Here is a 16,648-nt window from a genome sequence, read left to right as displayed (position 1 = left end):
TTGTTTCCCTTCAACGTGACTTTACCGAAAGAGCTAAGAATTTGAATCGGAATATCTATTTATACTGATGAGCTATAAAGCTCTTTTTTTCCACAGATGTCCAGTAGGGGCACGGGGTCAGAACGTTGCAGCAACTGTGGTGGCACGACCGTGGAGCAGCTCCGCAAGCGCCGCGATTGTCCACTAACCCCCAGCCTGAGCACACGCAGCACACACGCAGCACTTGCAGTGTCCTGGCGGGGGGTTGCCTGGCACGTCGGGTTTTCATCCGACGGGCCCCTAGAGGGAGAGTCCCACGGTTTCCCGGTGCCAGGAGATTGGCCGACCCCCGCAGGACAGGCGACATTGCGATGCCCCTAAAATTGGTTTCGAATTCTATGGGCGCAGAAGGAGAAAGTTCCCTGGGCCAACCACGATGAGTTACTCACAACACTGGGGGGAGGGCGGAGGGCGGAACATTGAGCAAGCAAAAGCGCAAGAGCCCTTCCAGACAATGGGCAACGAGGGACAATGGGTGGCCGCGCAGCACTCGAGGGAGGACACGGTAACAGGAGGGGGGGTAACCACAGGTAAGTGCACGATTGGCCGCGCGGTACAATGGCACCCCGTCCTTTGAAGTTAAGGGAATAAAAAGAGTAGCCCGGGACGATATTTCTCTCTTGTCTTCAACCTCCGGGCCGTCAAGACCCAACTCCCTGCCGTCCTGCCTCCTCGAGCCGCTCGCAGCGTCTGTGTGATGCCAGCGAGTGCTGCTACGAGGCAGTGACAGGTGAGGTTTTCTCTCGTCCTTCTCCCTCCGACTCTCACAGCGTCCGTGCGACGCCGTGAGTACAGCTTCGAGGTACGTGGTAGGACGTTTGAGTGATTGGGTTCGTAGGCAGGGTCAGTCTAAGCTCTTCCCGCAAAATATTCCCCCTCCAGGTAGTGTGTATGTGCGCCGTCAATAAACTTTAGCACAGAGTATCGGTGCCGCGTGATTTCTGTGTGTGTGGGTAGAACATCGGCGTGGCGTCTGCGATTTGTGTGTGGTGCGGGTGCGAAAGAGTGAGCGCAGGGCTGCAGCGTCGGTGTGGTGTTGGTAATTTGAGTGAGTGTGTGTGTGTGTGAGGCACGCGTGTATTAAACATAGACGGCCGCCGACACTCCCGTGTCCGTGCCACGCGAACATTAGGGCGGGCGAGGGGTTGCGTTAGAACCCGCTGGCCGACGCTCGCACGTGTTCACGCAGCAGCAACAGCCTTAACGGCGAGGCGCGCGCCCAACTTCGCGCAGCCCTTTAGCGCTAGCCTTTGTGCGCAAGCGGAGTCGGGGTTAACCACCCGGAGGCGCTCGCGCGCGCGCATATTCACACAGCCGCTGTAGCGCCAGCCTTTGTGTGAAACGAGCGCCCGCAGGGCCGCGCGCGCGTGCACGCGGCCGCCTTCGTGTTAGTGGCGGTGCACGTGGCCGTGTGGGGAGTAACCCCGGGCGGCGGTGAGCCAGCGATTTAGCGATGTCCCTCAGAGGGGGCGCTAACGCGGGGGGACCGATCACCCGGTCGGCGGAGGCCCGGCGGGGGCCGAACGGCGCGGTGGAGGAAGGAGTGGAGGGGACAAACTTCGTGCTCCACCTGCGCGGCAAGGGCGGTGGGGTGGACGTCGGCCCCCACACAACAAACAATTACACAAACAGGATAGGCGTGCAAAGTGTATGAAAGCTAAACACATCACTGAACATGTATACACGTAAAACGAACACCGTTTTTGTTTATGCTAGCAGGTAAAGCCCCCTAAAAGTATTATTTAAACAAATGATGGCTCAACAAAGTGACTCATCACGTGTGGAAATGTATGGCAGCCGTTTACTTTAAAAGCATTTTTCTAAACGTGGAGGGAAAAATTGGAGGACCCGCATAAAAATCCACGAGACCACGGGGAGAAAGAGAGAGACACGCAAACTCCAAATGTACAGCTGGCGTCATGGTTGGGATCGAACCCGCGACTCCTGCCTACCAGGCGAGGTAGTTAACATCTCCTAGCCACCGTGGCGCCCCTCGCCATGGTCAATCCACTGCTGGATGAACGCCTCCCCAAGTGGGTCACGTGATTAATAATGTATTTATTAATATTTTCCTTCGGATCGCGCGAGTAGAATGTGTGTCATGCACCCTCCTCCACCCGACACGGCCGGTGAATGAAGTTGTCGCGTTCGCATACTTGGCTAACACATTACCATTTAACACGTTTAACACGTAATACGTTGACTTTCGCGACCAATATTCGTGACAAAACGTTTATTTGTGTTAGAGTGGGTGAATATAAATGCGTCGTTAAACCCTCCACCAACATCCGATTATCCCGCACCTCCGATTTAGCACGTAGGGTGCGAAAGAAGTTCAACAAACACACAAACACCTGACACAGTCCATGAGTAAGGTGTGTCACGTAAACAAGCCGTGCCCAAATTCGTGACTAGTACAGCACGCCAGCCTACACAAATCTTGGCGCCTCGCTGGCAACTGCAGCAACCAGCTTCGTCAGGCGATTAGCCAGAATTGTTTTGGAAGTCCTCCGGTCTTTCCTGTTTCGGAAACGTCACGGCTCGCGAATTGTAAATGTTGTCGTGGGTGTACTCTCCAACATACAGTACACTATGCACTACACTATACACTACACACTACACTACACACTATACACTACACTACACTATACACGACACTACACTACACACTACACTATACGCTACACTACACTATACACTACACTATACACTACACTATACACTACATTACATTATACACTACACACTACACTACACACGACACTACACTATACACTTCCCTATACACTACACTATACACTACACTACACTATACACTACACTACTCTATACACTACACTGTACACTACACTATACACTACACTACACACTACACTATACACTACACTACACACTACACTACACACTGCACTATACACTACACTACACACTACACTATACATGACACACTACACTATACTATACACTACACTATACACTACACTATACACTGCACTATACACTACACACTTCACTACAGTATAAACTACGCTATATACTACACACTACAGTATACACTACACTATACACTACACTATACACGACACTACACACTACACTACACACTACACTCCACACTACGCTATACACTACACTACACACGACACTACACACGATACTACACACTACACTACACACTACACTATACACTACACTACACACTACACTATACACTACACTATATACTACACTATACACTACACTATACACTACACTATACACTACACACTACACTATACACTACACTATACACTACACTATACACTACACTATACACTACACTATACACTACACTATACACTACACTATACACTATACACTACACTACACACTACACTATACACTACACACTACACTACACACTACACTACACACTACACTATACACGATACACTACACACTACACTATAATTGTAAATGTTGTAGTGGGTTTACTCTGCAACACGCCGGCTAGTGCTGAAGTAGTCACTAATTGGGCACGCGTTGTTGACCTGACAGGCCTCGTTGGCCGTGTCGGCTGCTGGCGGATCTAACCACACGTTGATATTTACGCGATTTAACCCCAATTTTTATCTATTTATTATGGAACGTGTTGCTGCTTCAGCAGCACCGCTACATGTCGTGTTGTTGTTGTTGTTGTAGTTGCTGGACACAAATCTCACGAGATTCAACGACCGGGTGTAGTCCCACGTTTCACCGGTAGACACGACCAGCATCGCCAGGCAGTTACCAGAACTGTGTTGCATTGAAAGTTTTCAGATAATTTCGCTGCTATGAATGTCCAAATTATGGGGCCACTTTGTTGAGCTGTCATTTGTGACCAGGTCGCTTCTGAAAAAAAAAAACAAGTTAATACCTCCGTGGTAGGATGTGGATGGTCTAGTTTAATTTGTTTGTGTTTGGATAATTTGTTTACCTTTCTTATACTACGCACCACTATCGTGTTTGTGTAACTGTTGTTGTTGTTGTCACGTTCTTACCCCGTGCCCCTACTGGACATCTGCTAAATAAAGAGTAAAGAGCTTTATAGCTCATCGGATTCCTCCTGCAGCATTAATACAGATTTATATTCTGTTGCTGCGAATGGATTTACGTGAACCCATTTGCATGCAAAATGCAGTAGCAGGTGTTAGGGGCCGTCCATAAATGACGTCACGCACCTGGGGGGGTGGGGGGGGGTTGAGGAATGTGACGTCACATCAAAATGGGCAACTTTAAATAAATATAGACACAACACGTTCTAATTAATTAAATACACTTTTTAATAAATGTTTTCTCCTACAACATCAGAATGCAGCGCCACATTAAATACGCACTTACAATGTGACAATAGTTTAAAGCGATTTGAAGCAGGTTTTATTTTGGGGAGGTGGGGGGAGGGGCAGAGCTTTGTGACGTCATATTTGAGGGGGGGTCTGACTTTTTGTGACGTCGTGTGACGAAGGGGGGGGGGGTGGTGGGCGAAAATCGTCCAAAATCGCGTGACGTCACTTATGGACGGCCCCTTACCGGCTGCTGCTGGGAGGCTATGCTGTCAACAGTGAGCCCTCCCCCTCCCTAACCCCCTTCCGTTCACTCCCTCAAAGCCACAAGCTCTCCTCCATCGCCCATTCCCTCCCCTCGCCCCTCCACTCTGTCCCGTCCCTCCCCCGTAGCCCTGTCGTGACAACCCCACGTGTGCCCCCTGCAACGGTATCGGCCCATTTTGCACTGTCCCTGCCATCTGAACCACTCTGTTTTTTTTACCGCTCCCAAACTAACCGTGTCAACCGCCTTCGGCTGAGACGCTCTTAGCCGATGTCATGACCGAAACGACAAGACCCACTTACCTGTAGCGGCACACGTGCCAAACGGGCAGCCGGGAAGTGTGTCAGGGCCTCTGATTGGTGCAGGGAAGTCTCAAATTGGATTGGTTAGGACCAGATAATTGAACCGATTGGTGGAGATATTCAAACGGAAAGGGCGGGAAACGAGGGTGGTCTGTCGGGGGAGGGGGGCGTGGGAGACGGTTGACAACCGTTGGAGAAGGAGGACGCGGATTGGCTGAGTGAAATAGGGCGAACGAACCGTCTAGAAAGGGGGCCTCGGGGGGATATAAAAGGGGCAGGAGACGCTTGCAGAGAAGACGAAGTTCGGGCGTCAGGAGCCAAAGACCGGGCCTCGGAATGGCGTTGTGTCCGAATAAAGTCTCTTAGTAAAAAGAAGAAACCACGTGTGTGCCGGACGTTATTACTCAAATATATATAAAAACTAAAAAAAAAGATGAGATTCGAGAAACGTGCCCGTTGTGTCAACTGCCCAAGGAATCGAACCGATTCCGGATTGCGAGCGTGCATCAAGCCTCCACCCATTGGATGGTGGCTACGCTGCTGCTGCTGCCTGCAGTGATCCAGCGCTGTGGAGACAGCAGCGAGGGTTGGTGGATCACCACACAGATGGGCGGTGAAACTCCCCTCTATCCGTGGGTGGGCGTCGAGGGGGTGGCCCGTACCCCGGGCTCTGCCTTGAGAAGGCGGTACGGCAAAGTGTGGACTAATCTCCATCTGTTCCATACTTCCTACTACCTGTGGGTGTCGAGGAGGAGCCGGACCCTGGCCCTGCCAGGAGGCGGTTGGGCAAGTGGACTGATCTCCACTCGGTTCGTTCCGTCTGTACGGGGGATAGAGCGTTGCTCCCTCGCGCAATGCGTGGGGCTTTTCTCCAGGCGCTCCAGTATCCTCCTCGTGCACGTGAATAATAATAATAAACACAAGCCATGCATAATACTAGTTATGATGATAAACATAACTCGTCATGAATCGTAATAATAAGCACAGCTCATCATGAATAATAATAAACACAGCTCATCATGAATAACAATGAACACAACTCATCATGAATAATAATAATAAACGTAACTCGTCATCAATCGGCTGAGAACATCTTACAAATACGACGTCATTGTAGTAGGGGCAGCAGCGACAGCAGGACCCTCCTAATAACGAGGCAGACTACGACTAAGCGTGGCACTCCTTGATATAAAAACAATTGACATTATTATTGCAACTAAAGTGATCACCGGTGATCCGGTGCCCGATTACTCGGCGACTTCCAACATTATCCGGCGGTTCTGGGCTGATCCGGCAAAACCCATCCACAGGCTGTATGTAACGAGTCCGGCTATCAGCACCATGTGTGTGCGACAACACAACGTATAGCTATGCTTGATTCTAGAAATATGATGAACGATACATTATACACTACATACAAGTTAAACAATGGAAATACTGCGCTTCATATATCAGTCTTTGAGATCGGAGTGCTCAACACTGCGTAGTAAATACGGCTACTTTTTTTAAAGTAGGCTGTTTATTTTTGTCTATTTATGCCAATTTCATATAGCAAACAAATGTAAAACTCTAAAAACTAATGATAACACTTACACACATCCATAACAGAGTTTTTTTTGTGATATCGCATGAATATAAATGTGTCGTTAAAGCCGCCACCGCGCGAAACAACCAATTAGTAAGGATGTGTCGCGTCAGCAAAATTTGCCAATTCGTTGGAGAGTAAACCCAGCTCTAATATGGAAAATATCGGTCGCGAAAGCCTACGTGTTAAACTAAAAGCATAATGTCATATAACAAGAATGTGCAAAAAATAAGCTATTTTAAAATCACGATGATGTAGTGATTATCGGGCGTTTCTTTAAAATCCAGCAACTCCCCCCTCTATTCCTCCCTCCCGAAGGCACTGGATAATCGACAATCTACTCCAGTTCAGTGGCGTCTCAATCGATGATCTACTGCAATTCAGTGGCTTCTCAATCGACGATCTACTGCAGTTCAGTGGCTTCTCAATCGATGATCTACTCCAGTTCAGTGGCTTCTCAATCGATGATCTACTGCAGTTCAGTGGCGTCTCAATCGACGATCTACTGCAGTTCAGTGGCTTCTCAATCGATGATCTACTCCAGTTCAGTGGCTTCTCAATCGATGATCTACTGCAGTTCAGTGGCGTCTCAATCGACGATCTACCGCAGTTCAGTGGCGTCTCAATCGACGATCTACTCCAGTTCAGTGGCTTCTAAATCGACGATCTACTGCAGTTCAGTGGCTTCACAATCGACGATCTACTGCAGTTCAGTGGCGTCTCAATCGACGATCTACTCCAGTTCAGTGGCTTCTCAATCGACGATCTACTGCAGTTCAGTGGCTTCACAATCGACGATCTACTGCAGTTCAGTGGCTTCTCAATCGATGATCTACTGCAGTTCAGTGGCGTCTCAATCGACGATCTACTGCAGTTCAGTGGCGTCTCAATCGATGATCTACTGCAGTTCAGTGGCGTCTCAATCGACGATCTACTGCTGTTCAGTGGCTTCTCAATCAATGATCTACTGTAGTTCAGTGACTTCTCAATCGACGATCTACTGCTGTTCAGTGGCGTCTCAATCGACGATCTACTGCTGTTCAGTGGCTTCTCAATCGACAATCTACTGCAGTTCAGTTGCTTCTCAATCGATGATCTACTCCAGTTCAGTGACTTCTCAATCGACGATCTACTCCAGTTCAGTGGCTGCTCAATCGACGATCTACTGCAGTTCAATGGCCTCTCAATCGACAATCTACTCCAGTTCAGTGGCTTCTCAATCGATGATCTACTCCAGTTCAGTGACTTCTCAATCGACGATCTTCTCCAGTTCAGTGGCCTCTTAACCGACTATTGGACCGCGCGCGAATGGGGCAACGGGGGAGGCTAACAGTGTTAGGGTAGAAGTCCTCTCCCTTAACAAGGCCCGGAGGCCCGCACAGTTCAAAATTGAACGCGCGTCTGACGCGTGCGTTTCCAGGGGACACGGAGCCCGCTACAAAAACACAGCAGCAGCATCATGATCATCATAATTGCACGGCGACCAGAGAGAGAGAAAGTGAGACCACATTAGCATATCGAGGAACAGAGGGCGATGTACCCTACTCGGCGGTGGCGGCTGCCTTTGATTTGGCCATCACATTATTAAGCCGACGTGATTTCCTGCCCAATTTATAATATTAATGAAAGCATTGAATTTATATCCCGCCCACGAATGTGCTTCATTCACTCACTCGGAGAGACAGAGAGAGAGAAGAGATGACTCAGAGGCACGGAAAACCCACACAGCGGAAAGCTACAGCCAATAATTTGCCCACGCTCTGCGGTCCTCTATAGAGGATGTTGGGCCAACTCAAGAAATTGAGTTGTGTGTCCGTGCGGCAGTAAACGGGAGCATCGGGAGGAACCCACAGCTGTCAACCCAATATCATTGCCCCTAACTCATTACAGACCTTATTGGTCAACCCCGTGTCCTTATAAATGTCAACGTTCATCCGACAAAGTCCCATCACAAGGGAGAAACACAAAGAAATAGACACAAATAATAGTTTTTGCCCGAATTAAAACGTCGGTACGCCGTATGGACCTGAAAACTCAATTCCCCTGTTCAAAAATATGGGTAAACCATAAGGGGTTGGCAGCTATGGAAACCTTACGCTTGCATGCGGGCGGTGGGGGTGGCGGTGGAGGTGTAACACTCAATCTCAAACTATTGCCCAGGCTCTGTGATCCTATACTTGGGAATGTGTGGGCCAACTCCATGAATGAGTTGTGTATACGTGCAGGAGCACGAAACGGGAGCATCCCCATGGATATGAAGCCACTTTCTGCACTGCCATCAGACCCAGGCTACCCATGCGTAGTTTCACGACTGTGTCTGTGTGTGTGAATCACTAACCCCTCACTCACTGTGTGTGTGAACCACCAACCCCTCACTGTGTGTGTGACCCACCAACCCCTCACTCACTGTGTGTGTGAACCACCAACCCCTCACCCACTGTGTGTGAGTGAACCACCAACCCCTCACTCACTGTGTGTGTGACCCACTAACCCCTCACTCACTGTGTGTGAGTGAACCACCAACCCCTCACTCACTGTGTGTGTGACCCACTAACCCCTCACTCACTGTGTGTGAACCACCAACCCCTCACTCACTGTGTGTGAACCACCAGCCCCTCACTCACTGTGTGTGAACCACCAACCCCTCACTCACTGTGTGTGTGTGAACCACTAACCCCTCACTCACTGTGTGTGTGAACCACTAACCCCTCACTCACTGTGTGTGAACCACCAACCCCTCACTCACTGTGTGTGAACCACCAACCCCTCACTCACTGTGTGTGTGTGTGTGTGAACCACCAGCCCCTCACTCACTGTGTGTGTGTGTGATCCCACTCAATCACTCACACCCTCACCCATTCAATCATTCACTCACTCAATCAATTATTCACCCACTCAATCATTCACTCACTCAATCATTCACCGACTCAATCATTCACTCACTCAGTAATTCACCCACTTAATCATTCACTCACTCAATCATTCACCCACTCAATCATTCACTCACTCAATCATTAACTCACTCAATCATTCACTCATGTACTCGATCATTCACCCACTCACCCACCTACTCATTCACTCACCCACCCGCTCAATCATTCACTTACTCAATCATTCACTCCACCCACTCGATCTTGCAAATGAGACTCTGTCCTGGTCTCGTCAGTTTTCTCACCTGGTAACACAAAATAAAATCGACTGCAACTTTAGCTGGGACAATGGCTCCCTCTGGTGGTACCGATTTGCAAGCAAAAGGCGTTAATCAAGCGTTCACGATACAGGTAATCCTCTACTTACGAACGAGTTAGGTTCAAGAGGTCTGTTCGTAAGTCGATTTGTTCACAAGTTCAACTTTACTCCTGTCGATTCCAAACGTGTTGTACGGCATGTACACTAAACACGGGGAATGGCTGTAAAAGTTGTATAATCTCCTACAGATGTAGATGCCACTGGTTCTTCACGTTCTGCAGATGTAGATGCCATTGGTTCTTCATGTTCTGCAGATGTAGATGCCACTGGTTCTTCAAGTTCTGTAGATGTAGATGCCACTGATTCTTCACGATCTGCAGATGTAGATGCCACCGGTTTTTCACTTTCTGCAGAAGTAGATGCCATTGGTTCTTCATGTTCTGCAGGTGTAGATGCCACTGGTTCTTCACGTTCTGCAGATGTAGATGCCACTGATTCTTCACGTTCTGCAGATGTAGATGCCACTGGTTCTTCACATTCTGCAGATGTAGATGCCACTGGTTATTCCCATTCTGCAGATGTAGATGCCACTGGTTCTTCACATTCTGCAGATGTAGATGCCACTGGTTCTTCACTTTCTGCAGATGTAGATGCCACTGGTTCTTCACGTTCTGCAGATGTAGATGCCACCGGTTCTTCACGTTCTGCAGGTGTAGATGCCACTGGTTCTTCACGTTCTGCAGATGTGGATGCCACTGGTTCTTCACGTTCTGCAGATGTAGATGCCACTGGTTCTTCACGTTCTGTAGATCTAGATGCCACTGGTGCTTCACGTTCTGTAGATCTAGATGCCACTGGTTCTTCACGTTCTGCAGATGTATATACCACTGGTTCTTTGCGTTCTGCAGATGTAGATGCCACTGGTTCTTCACGTTCTGCAGATGTAGATGCCACTGGTTCTTCACGGGCAATTGGACATACGGACCAGGTTTGTTCGTATCTCTGAATGTTCGTAGGTAGAGGCGTCCCCGTATATTATATTATAACCACGCCGTCTATCCATGCGTCTCCCTCCAAATGAGAGAGACAAAAATAAAGTTTTTTTGTACACATGTCACGTATGACATAACTTATGACATGTCATACGTGACATGTCAAAAGTGACATGTCAAACTGACATGTCATATGTGACATGTCATACGTGACATGTCAAAAGTGATATATCAAGTGATATGTCAAAAGTGACATGTCATACGTGACATGTCAAAAGTGACATGTCATACGTGACATGTCAAAAGTGACATGTCATACTGACATGTCATATGTGGCATGTCATACGTGACATGTCAAAAGTGATATATCAAAAGTGATATGTCAAAAGTGACATGTTATACGTGACATGTCAAAAGTGACATGTCATACGTGACATGTCATATGTGACATGTCATACGTGACATGTCAAAAGTGATATATCAAAAGTGATATGTCATACGTGATATGTCAAAAGTGACACGTCATACGTGACATGTCAAAAGTGACATGTCATACTGACATGTCATACGTGACATGTCAAAAGTGATATATCAAATGTGATATGTCAAAAGTGACATGTCATACGTGACATGTCAAAAGTGACATGTCATAGTGACATGTCATATGTGACATGTCAAAAGTGACATGTCATATGTGACATGTCAAAAGTGATATATCAAAAGTGATATGTCAAAAATGACATGTCATACGTGACATGTCATATGTGACATGTCATATGTGACATGTCAAAAGTGATATATCAAAAGTGATATGTCATACGTGATATGTCAAAAGTGACATGTCATACGTGACATGTCAAAAGTGACATGTCATACTGACATGTCATATGTGACATGTCATACGTGACATGTCAAAAGTGATATATCAAAAGTGATATATCAAAAGTGACATGTCATATGTGACATGTCAAAAGTGACATGTCATAAGTGACATGTCAAAAGTGACATGTCATACTGACGTCATACGTGACGTCATACGTGACATGTCAAAAGTGACATGTCATACGTGACATGTCAAAAGTGACATGTCATACGTGACATGTCATACGTGACATGTCTGGACCGGTCTGGACACTTGGGGGCCTCGTCCAGCAGCGGTGAGGCTCATCGTGAACCAACGCTGGCGAACGACTCCACTGTCCACATGCGACTGGTACTCGTGTGAGTGGTACTCGTGTGAGTGGTACTCGTGTGAGTGGTACTCGTGTGAGTGGTACTCGTGTGAGTGGTACTCGTGAGTGGTGCCCCTTTGCACCCCCTTCATGTGTAGAGAACCGCAGAGCTTGGAGGGCGATCGTTGGGTAGCGACGGCTCCTCGTCACCACGTGGCTGCTGCTGCCCTCCCACTCCTCGTCTGTGGTTCCTCCTCCTGGGCCCGAGTCGTCCTCTCTCTCTGAGTCGTCCTCTCTCAGAGTCGTCCTCTCTCTGAGTCGTCCTCTCTCTCTCTGAGTCGCCCTCTCTCTCTGAGTCTCTCTCTCTGAGTCGTCCTCTCTCTCTGAGTCGTCCTCTCTCAGAGTCGTCCTCTCTCTGAGTCGTCCTCTCTCTCTCTGAGTCGTCCTCTCTCTGGGTCGTCCTCTCTCTGAGTCGCCCTCTCTCTCTGAGTCGTCCTCTCTCTCTCTGAGTCGTCCTCTCTGAGTCGCCCTTTCTCTCTCTGAGTCGTCCTCTCTCTCTGAGTCGTCCTCTCTCCGAGTCACCCTCTCTCTCTGAGTCGCCCTCTCTCTGAGTCGTCCTTTCTCTCTGAGTCGTCCTTTCTCTCTCTGAGTCGTCCTTTCTCCGAGTCGTCCTCTCTCTCTGAGTAGTCCTCTCTCTCTGAGTCGTCCTTTCTCTGAGTCGCCCTCTCTCTCTGAGTCGCCCTCTCTCTCTCTCTCCGAGTCACCCTGAGTCGTCCTTTCTCTCTCTGAGTCGTCCTCTCTCTCTGAGTCTCTCTCTCTCCGAGTCTCTCTCTGAGTCGCCTTTTCTCTCTCTGAGTTGCCCTCTCTGAGTCGCCCTCTCTCTGAGCCGCGAGCAAAATCACAGCCAAACGCCGGGACACTTTATTTTTTATTAGATATTTTTTTTTATTGCGAGACGATTTATATATAAATCAAAATGAAAGCTAGTGCGACGCTCATTCATCTCTCTCTCTCTGAATTAACATCGCATTATATTCATAGATTAGAGGCGTGATTAGCAGCTTTCCCCCCACCACCACCACATATAGCGACACAAAGTCTGTTATTGTCAAGCGACGCAACATAAACAACAACAACAACATAGTTCAGTGGTCATCATCGGATCAACTCGGGTAAACAGACTACACCAACACAAACACCACCACCAACCCGGCCACACCAACCACCACCACAACCACCACAACCGCACACTCGCACAACCACCACACACACGATGGTCCGTTAAGCGGCGCCGTCTGGGGGGGGGGGAGGGTTATCCACGTTCGCGTGCCGGGGGAGGGGAGCCAGGGACATCTCAGCACAAGCGACGTAGAGTTTCCGTGACGCGTGTGCCAAGCAGCTGGTAATTGACGTCGTGGAAGACTCGGTGAGAACAACAGCGGTGATGACGACGACGTTGATGGTCAGGGCTGGACTAAGTTATCGGGGGCAGGGGGCCCCAGGATGGTTCCATGTTTTACTGGGGGGAGCTGCTCTGCAGATTCGGTTCCTTGCCTTCACTGTTTTACCACCACCACCCATGCCTGATGATGGTGAAACCACCCCTCGATACTCACACTGAAAAACTATAAACCATTTTTATTTGTATTTTACCAGGTACGGTAAGCAACTATGTAGCGCTTTCACAGACGCGACCTGGCCATCACAAATGACAGCTCAAGGAGGTGGCTTATCACCATCGCGTAGACATTTATAAACAAAAGACAAATGCTCTCAACGCCGCGACGCTAAAAATAAATGTGGAGGCAAAAAAAACGGAGCTGGAGGAAAGAAATCCACGCGGCCATGGAGAGAGACACCGCGAACTCCAAATATTTGATCTTTTTTTATTTTACCAGGTAAGGTCCCTACTGAGCTGAATAGCTCTTTCTCAGAGGCGACCTGGCCATCAGAAATGATATCTCTACAAAGTGGCTCATCATTCATCACGTGGACATTTACAGCAGTAGCCAAATAATCTTAAAACGCCGTGACGTTCATTCTAAGAGACGAAACAATCCACGCGGCCACGGGGAGAGCGAGAGACGCGCAAACTCCACACACAGCGGCAAGCGTCATCAGGGTCGGGGGCGAACCCACGACCTCCCCCGTGCGAGGCGAGGGAGTCAACATCAACTCGCACCCTCGCCGATTATATGATTACACGTCCGGGTTTTAGTTGTCAACGTAACGCGGGGGGAAGCAGCGATCGTCACCGCCCCTCCCACACCCCCTTTGCATCGGTGATCATCAAAAATAGAGACGGCACTGACGCGCGCACAGACACAGGCAGAGACACACGCACAGACACACACAGGCACGCACAGACACACACAGACACACACAGGCACAGACACACACAGGCACGCACAGACACACACAGACACACACACACACAGGCACAGACACACACAGGCACGCACAGACACACACAGACACACACAGACACGCACAGACACACACAGACACGCACAGACACACACAGGCACACACAGACACACACAGACACGCACAGACACACACAGACACACACAGACACGCACAGACACGCACAGGCACGCACAGACACTCACAGACACACACAGACACACACAGACACGCACAGACACACACAGACACGCACAGACACACACAGACACACACAGGCACAGACACACACAGACCCACGGGCAGGCAGGCAGGCACACCGAGACAGCGATCCCCCGTACAGCCTTCACCAGGCTGTACGGGGCTGTTAACGGGCACCTATGAAGGCCGGCACAGCACACGAGGGGGTGGTCAGCACCACTCTCTGGCCGCCTTTGTCTCCCCTGTGACGAAGTCTACACACCGCACCAGGCGCTCATTTGAGGCCGAGTCGGCCTAGGCGAGGCCCAGGACCGCTTCTGGTAACCGTCGCCGACGATGGCCGCGAGCGGGGAATCGAACTCGGGTCGCCGGGCTCGCCGTGCGGTGCGCTAACCGCTGCGCCGCCGCTCCCCACTACACACGGCCAGAGACGCAAACAACGAACACACGCAAACATGGGCACGCACACACACACAACGTATACATGTGAAAATACAAATTACTCTTACTCTGTTGATCTACTGCACTGTGAGCGACACAGCAGGCTCGGCAGAGTCTCTCCACCTTTGTACAGAGTGCACATCGCGTAGCGACGGTCATCACGCGCGAGTGGGAGGTTTGATCTTTGTGCACGCGATGGTAACGATGAGGGCGATGACGGTGGTGAAGATAGTGACGATGGTGACGACGATGATGACGACGATGGTGTTGACGATGGTGAAGATAGTGACGATGGTGACGATGATGATGACGACGATGGTGTTAATGATGGTGACGATGGTGATGATGACGACGATGGTGACGACGACGATGGTGTTGACGATGATGACGACGATGATGATGATGATGACGATGGTGACGATGATGACGATGGTGACGATGACGACGACGATGATGACGATGGTGACGATGATGACGATGGTGACGATGACGATGATGGTGTTGACGATGGTGACGATGTTGATGACGACGATGGTGACGATGACGATGGTGACGATGACGACGATGATGACGATGATGATGACGGGGCTCCCACAATGGCCCCTCAACGCGGCTCCGCTCGTTCGAGGAGGCGCCCCTCCCCCTCCGCACTCCAGAACCAAACGCACGGCAGTGATACCCCCGCCCCCATGGGTGAGCGTCTAGAGCGTGGGGTGAGCGTGGGGTGAGCGTGGGGTGAGCGAGGGTGAGCGCGGGGTGAGCGTGGGGTGAGCGAGAGTGAGCGTGGGGTGAGCGAGGGTGAGCGAGGGGTGAGCGTGGGGTGAGGGTGGGGTGAGCGTGGGGTGAGCGAGGGTGAGCGAGGGGTGAGCGAGGGTGAGCGTGGTAGCGCGTCTGCGAGGGGGATGCGGTACGCAGCTGCCGGCCGTCTCAGCGAGTCGACCTCCTGCTGCTGCCAGCGAGCTCTCCACGCAGCCCGCGGCAGCCTCAAAAGCGCACCTAGCCTGGCACCGTGGTGCCGTCCGTGCCACTTCGCGGCGAATGTCGCCTTGCTAAGGGGAGGCGAGCGAGGCTGCCGATGGGAATTTGAGAACACGGCAGTGAGGCGGCCCCAGCTAATACCAAACCGACGGCAGGGTTTGTGTCGTTGTTGATGCGCGATTCATTCTCACTGTGCACCATCCCCCCTTGATCCACCTTCATACAGGAGACAAAGATCCCCCGCTGCAGCGTACACTGGGCTGCTGGGGCAAGCGCTGCTAGTGAGCAAATGTGAACGTCAGCACAGGAGGCGAGAGTGGGGGTGGAGTGTCCAGAATCACGCCCGGACACCTTTGTCTCCCCGGTGCTGATGTTTAGACACCGCACCAGGTATTCGATGAAGGTTAAGGCCGGGTAAACCTAGAGGAGGCCCAGGACCGGATCAGGTATTTGATGATGGCTGCGAGCGGGAATTGAACTCGGGCTGGCTGGGTTCGTAGTGCAGTGCGTTAACCTACTGCACGACCACTCCACACGCACCTACGCACACGTACACACACACGTACACACACGTACACACACACGTACACACACGTACACACACACACGTACACACACACGTGTGCTCGTGCCAAATCGGCAGAAATTTGAATCTTTCCAAGCCACCCAGCAAAACGATTCAGCAACCACACCCCCCCCCCCCCCTTGGCACATTTAAATTCGCGAGAAGCCCCCCCCCTCACCCACCCAGCCCCCTCCCCTGCCCCCGCCCCCCCC

The sequence above is a fragment of the Petromyzon marinus genome, chromosome 42 (genome assembly GCF_048934315.1).
Source record: "Petromyzon marinus isolate PM22_M1 ecotype Great Lakes invasive population chromosome 42, UKy_Petmar_22M1.pri1.0, whole genome shotgun sequence".
In the NCBI taxonomy this organism is placed as follows: domain Eukaryota; kingdom Metazoa; phylum Chordata; class Hyperoartia; order Petromyzontiformes; family Petromyzontidae; genus Petromyzon; species Petromyzon marinus.
This window is presented reverse-complemented; position numbering follows the sequence as displayed.